The sequence below is a fragment of the Muscardinus avellanarius genome (assembly GCF_963383645.1).
Source record: "Muscardinus avellanarius genome assembly, chromosome: 3".
Taxonomy (NCBI): domain Eukaryota; kingdom Metazoa; phylum Chordata; class Mammalia; order Rodentia; family Gliridae; genus Muscardinus; species Muscardinus avellanarius.
Genome location: NC_137788.1, coordinates 50369720 through 50376754, shown reverse-complemented (window position 1 = coordinate 50376754; position 7035 = coordinate 50369720).

Sequence of the window (7035 nt, the reverse complement as noted above, 5' to 3'; positions counted from 1 at the left end):
CTCTAAAACATCATAGAGCCTCTCAAAACGATTAACCTGGGGATGAAACCTTTCACTCATGGATGTTTGGGAGACACTACCTATATTCAAGCCACAGCAAGTGGGAATGCAGAAGATTTGATAGTAAGAGTCACAAAGTCCCAGAGATGTTTAAATGCTTAGCTAAAGCAGATCTAAGTCCTGGTTGGGGAAACTTGGGACTTAAAGCACGGACTAGGACCTCTAGATAGAACCCTTGAGGATGCTGGCTCCACAGACCCTCAGAGTTTGCAGACCTGGCCGACCCCTCCCTAGTAAGAGTAGCACTTCCCTATGTAGGAAGGCAGTACCGAGGCCTCTATCACAAGGCAACAGGCATTTAGGAGCTTCCTCCTCTTTCCCCATCTGCTATTGGTTATGGGTAAGGCTGATAATTATAGTTGAATCCCAGGATCACCCAGGTGGGGATGCATTGGACTTGATAAAGGAGGAGAGAGCCTGCATAAAACAGGAGTTACAAGAAGAATTAGCATGCAGCAGCAGGAACCAGAAGGAAGCATTTTGATTAGTTTTGATTTTTGAGCATACTTGATTAAGATAGGCAGGAACTCAAACTTGGCTGCATAAAAAAAAAATCTTTGACTTGGGGGCACTTTCTTGGGACTTGAGACCCTGATAAGATCTTAGAAGATGGTGCAAACTCATTGCTAGGTGATTCTTAGAAACCAGGAGAAAGTGTAACATCTCCAGGTACTTTCTTTGGTCTCTCAGCAGCCCATGTCCATGCCCTAACACAACTGAGTTGTAGACAGTGTGGAGCTGGACCATATCCCACAGAAGGTTCCCATTTACGACACCAATGACATTATGCTAAGCGGGCAGGGTGGGAAGAGGTGCCTGGCACAATGTCTTACCTTGGTAAGACATAGTACTTTACAGGTTCATAAAACAACTCCAGGGAACTGAGAGACCTGCTGCTTCAGTGTTAGTATCCAGTGGTCAGGGGTTTAACAGGTTGTAACCTTCAAAGTAAGAGGCAAATGATATAATTAAAATGTGCAAGATAAAATAAAAAGGTCACTTGTAAGTCCTCTGAAAGAGGTACCTAAAATTGTTCAGAGTGATTACGACCTTTGAGTTTTTCTATTTTTCAACAGAATGTAAATATAACAAACCACAGTGGGATCACTACTTCTCACCGCTCTCTGATATTTTACTTATTTACTTGTTCACTGCTCATTGTGCATTTTCCTCATTGTAACATAAGCCCCATGAAAGTCAGGTCTTTGTCTTATTCACTGCTGTATTCTTGGCAGTCCTATGAAAGCAGAGTATTCCCATAGTAGGAAGGGAATATGCTAGTATTTCTACTACAGCAGCTCCAGAACCAAGAAGCCTTAGTCTCTGGGTAGCCCTCGAGTCGCTTGCCTTTTGGCCAGTCTTGACTTAGGCTCTTGGGTCGTTCTTTGGGCCCAACTCAGCTGAGGCAAATACCAGGGACCTGAGTAATCCATTCCCAGTTAAGCAGCAGCACAGAGGCACGTCCTCCCTCCGGCCACACGGGGGCGCGAGGGCGCCACAGCCCGCGCCGGGCCAGGCGTGGGGAGGACGACTCTGTGCCGGAGCATTGCCTGCCCGAGTGGGCGGAGCAAAGGGCCGCGCTGAGCCCCGGGCAGGAAGTGGGGACCAGGGCTCGGGCGGGAGTGCGCGTGCGCGGAGCTGGGGCCGGAGCCGCCCGGCCTTTCCCGCTGTCCGGTCTGTCCTCGTGGTGACGCCTTTATCTTGTTTTCGGAGCTGGGCTGGGAGGAGGGGGCGCAGCTGGGGTCCCCGGGGCGCGGGGAGGCGGGCGGGGCAGGCGCAGCCTCGGGACGCGCGACCTGGCGCTGCCTCAGTATCCCCCAAAGAGCCTCTCCCTTCCCCGCAGCCGCGGGTTTCTGAGCTCGGCGTTCCCTCCTGGGCGGGACGCTGCGGGCGCCTGGACCCCCGCAGACCCGCCGGGCGCGGGTCAGGGCAGCTCGGGCTCAGCCTCCACCTTCTCAGGGAGCAAGTTTCCCTGCCGTCCTCGCCAGTGAAAACCAGAAGGTGCCATGTCCAGACAGTTGTAGGGAGTTTTAGTGGTTCCTTTATAAACTTTTCTACAAAAATCAGTTTGTATATTATCTAAATGCAACCTCTGTGCGTAAAACCAAGCAAAAGCGTCCCGGTGCCACGCAGCCCTCTACGAGCAAGAAGTGTAAGCGCAGGAAGGCGGGGACACCTGATCTGTAATTCAGGGGTTGACCCGCTGTAGACTCTCCACCCAGGCCTTGTGACCCTCGTTGAAAGCATTTAGAAATGACCCGTCATTTCTCTGGCGGGGTGGAGGGGTGCAGTGTGACATTTGGAAGCTTAAGAACCAAGTCGGCTGCCTTACAGTTTTTTTTTTTTTAAGCTTTCCATCATGTGTGTACTTTGCTTGAATGATTATTTTAAAGCACATGTCCTATTTTTGCCAATCTGACAGTTGTTTCCATAGAAACTAGAGAAGAAATAGTCATTTCCAGCAAGCGTTGTTAAAACTGTCTTCCAGTCTTCAGCTGTGAGTGCTGTACTTGCTCATTCTGAGATGGTACTTAAAGAATTAAGGACCCGGAATTTTCTTAGAGGCTAACAATCCAAATTGTTTAATTTTCGCACATCATTAATTTAGTAATCCTAGAAGTCTGCCAGCTATGTTTGTTGACCTGCCACAGTTTTTTGAAGAGGATGTGCGAGCTCTAATTCTTTCTTGAGTGCTCTGTAGTCTAGTGATTGGTCCTTTAGAAATGTAGAAATAGGTTTCTACCCCCATTCTGACCCGATTTTAAGAATACACCAGGGATTGTAAAATATCAGGTACTGTTTTCTGTTGTACGTGACACTTGGTTGTGAGTGATAATTTTAATTATATTCGTGCAATATTTGGTTGGGGCTTTTGCTTTTACCTTCTTTAAGTACAAAAACAATTCACACACATCATGAGAGATGAGCAGGAGTGTGCTTTTCATATGAGCAGAGCTGAGCAATGGGAATAGATGCATGGGCATAGATGTGACAGCTTGGTTTTCTGAGGGGTGTAAGTGAGCCAGAGATTCTTTAACTTGGGAATGGGTGAAGGAGGTGTACAGAATATCTGGAAAAGCACCGGGGGTAGTGTTATGAAGAAGTTTATTGAAGCTTATAGAAAACCAATGGAAATAAAAAAAAATATTTGCTTGGCTTGAGGTTTACAAAATAATATATCCTGTGAAAATTTAGACTGCACAAAAATATATAAGTTGTAAATACTAAATCCCTTGTAGCCACTATTTTACTACCTGAAACAATAATTACAACTAGCTTGTATATCTACCTTAAGATTTTTTGGGGTATATATTAGCATATTTTGTCATTACTATTTTTATAAATTTGGCAGAGATTTTTATCTGTTCTTTGTAGCATCTCTACCACCCAGAATGTTGTCTGGCATGTAGTAGAAACTCATGAATGAATGCATAACAGAATAACAGAATTCAGAAGTCAAAAACTGAATGAGATGTATATGTTTGGTCAAGGTGGACCAGACAATTTTTTTTATGTTGTTTGGCAGCGGTTTTTTTTTTTTTTTTTTTTTTGTGTGTGTGTGTGTGTGTGTGTGTGTGTGTGTGTGTGTGTGGTACTGGGGATGGAACCCAGGGGCATTCTACCTCCAAGCTATACCCTCAGCCCTATTTTTTATTCATTATTTTGAAACAGGGTCCCAGTAAGATGCAGAGGGCCTCAATAAGTAGCTGAGGCTGTCTGTGAACCGTGATCCTCCTGTCTCAGCCTCCCACAAGTGTGCGCCACCATGCCTGGCTAACAATTTAAAATTGAGAAATTTCACATCAAATCTAAATGTCTGACTTGCCTTGAAAGATTTGAAATATTTGGGAACATTAAGCTCAAGTTCCATTATACTTTTTTTTGTGACTCCTTTTAGATTGGAATGAATCTACATTCACATGTTAGGTCTTTATTGATATCTTGCTGAACCCTATAAACCTGTGCTGTCTGGTGTGATAACTATTAGTCACAAAGAGTATGTCCATTTAACTTAAGTTAAAATTAAACTAACTAAAAATTCTGTTTCTCACATGCACCAACCACGTTTCCAGTGCTCAATAGCCATGTCTAGGGGCCGCTATATGCAAATACAGCACATGCATCATTACAGGAAGTTATTTGGTGCACTGCTGCCTGAGACTTTAGGGTTGCCTCTCCTGCCAAATAGAGCTTTTGCAAATAGCATTTATTATAATTGCTTTTAAAATTTGCATATCTGTCATGACGCACATCGTCTTTTAAGTGTCTGCACAGTATTTATCACCATAGGAATTTATGTGAACTATAGGCTAAATTCTGTTGTCTGATTTGCATTGTAGAAAAGTTGCTTTAGCTTCAGTTTGGGAGGTTGACTGGAGGGGGAGGAGTTGGTAGTGAAATAAGGCAAAGTGGTTAGAGAGTGTATAGTAATTAATACTCTAGGTTCCCAGGAAGAGCTAGATTGAGCTATTAAGGTGAAATTGACAGAAAGGATTTAACGTGGGTTTAGAATTTCTGGATGTTAAGGTCACTGTAGAGGCAATTTATTGTCTTTTGGAACATTGTGAAATTTATAAAGTGTAGAAGGAATCCGAAGATAGTTCCAGTAGGCAACATGCATATTAAAATGTCATCAATTTGTATATAAACAAATGTGTAACTATTTCATACCAAATAAATGTCTTGGTCAGAAATCATTGATTTGCAAGATAGAATAATGCAAGAGATGCAAAATTTGTAAGTTGCATTTAGTTATTGTGTCTTTTTAGCATTCACTGATCATAGATTACATTTTTGTGCATGGTATATTATAACTTGGAATCAGAGAGTACTGCATGTACCTTTTTGGAGGGGTATGTCTGGCTTCTGTAGCTCACTAGTACAGGTACTTGTATACAGTTGATCGTATTCTGTTACCTTACTAAACTAATATATTCTAGTAGTTTTTTTTTTCTGTTGATTCTATTGGATTCTCTTTTTTTGTTTGTTTGTTTCTTTGTTGGTGGTACTGGGGTTCCTGGAAACCCTTCTACCTCCAAGCTACACTCCCAGACCTATTTTTTATATTTTTATTTGGAAACAGGGTCTCTTAAGCCAGCAAGGGGCTTCGAACCTGTGCGATCCTCCTGTCTCCGCCTCCCAAGCGTGGGGATTACAAGAGTGCGCTACCATGCCCAGCTTTATTGGATTTTCTATGTAGATGTTATCTAGAAATAAAGACTGTTTTACTTTCTTATTTCTTGTCTGCATGTAGTCTCCTGCATTCCTTCCCCCTTCTGTGTCTTTCTCTGTGACTAGGACCTCAGCACAGTGCTGAGTGGAATAATGAGAGTTTATATCCTTGCTTTGTTCAGAGTCTTGGGAGGAAAGTATAGTCTTCACCAAGAAATGTTCTATTGGCTGTTTTCTGTAGATGTCTTGTATGAGGTTGAGGAAGTTTCCTTCTATTCCTGGTTTATTGGTAGTTTTTATCTGGGATGGATGTTGAGGTTATTATATGCTTTATCCGTGTCTATTTAGATGGTTATATAATATTTCTTTTTTCAGTTCACTAATTTATAATATTATTGGTTGATTCATGAAAGTTTAACTAGCCTTGCATTTCTGGGATGAATCTTACTTGCTCACCAGGTCACCTTCTTTTATATATGGACTTAGATTTTCTAAAATTGTTAACTTTTATATCTAGGTTGATGAGTGATACTACTTTATGGTCTTCTTAGCATGCAGTTGTCTTTTAATGCAAGATAATGCTAGCATTAGAAATGTGTTGGAGCCGGGCGTGGTGGCGCACACGTGTAATCCCAGCATTTGGGAGGTTGAGACTGGAGGATCCCGGTTCGTGGACAGCTTCAGCTCTTAGGCCCTTTGCAACTCAGTGAGATCCGGTTTCAAAATAAATAATTAAAAAATTAGGGCAGGAGGTGTAGCTCAGAGGTCGAATGCCCCTGGGTTCCATCCCCAGACCCACAAAAAAAAAAAAAAAAAGAAAGAAATGTGTTGGAAATGACTTTTTTCACCTTTCTAGAAGAATTTGTATAGGATTAACATTAATTTTTTCTTAAATATTTGATAGAATTCCCCAGTGAAGTCATTCTGGCCTAGAGCATTCATTGCACAGAAGTTTTTAACTACAAGTTTAATTTTAAAAAAAGTTATAGGACTCTTCAAGTTATCTTCAAGTTATTTATTTTTTCTTTTTTATTTAAAATATTTTTTTATTGGTGCATTGTAGTCATACATCTTAATGGAGTACAAAACGGTAGAGGCATACATGCATACATCACCCAAGTAGCCCTTACCCAGTTCCCACTCCATTTATTTCCCCCTCCCTCCTAATGTTTGGCTTAGTGATTGACTTTGATTTGTTAGGTTATTTCTCCTTGAGTGAGCTTATGATTACATTTTTAAGGAATGTATCCATTCATCCAGATGTCAAGTTTGACATTTCTCTTCAGTTGGTTTCAAGTTCTTGTGTTGAAATTGTTTCTTTTGTATATCTTGTGTGGGGGGTTATTAAACTTCATGGGTTTAGTTTATATCATTTGGACAATTTTTGGCCATTATTCAAAAAAATTTTTTTTCTCTATTATGCCATCCCCTTTTGGAGAATTTCAGCTACAAAGATATTAGGCAACTTAAAGTTATCCTGTGCCTCACTGATGCCCTGTGCTTTATTTATTTATTTATTTATTTTGGTTTCCTTTCTTTCTGGTATGTCTTCAGGTTCACAAATTTTCTTTTCTCTGATGCTTAATCTCCTGTTTTGGTCTGTATATCTTTCATCTTGAACATTGTAGTTTTCTTATTTAGAGGTCAAAAGTAGGCTTTTAAAACAACATATGTCTCTATAAAACATGGTCAAATTTTTCTTTAGCTTCTTAAACATCTGGAATATAGTTATCATAATAACTTGAATATCTCTCTCTACTAATGCTGTGATTTGTATTGTTTAGCAGTTAGTTTCCATTGATT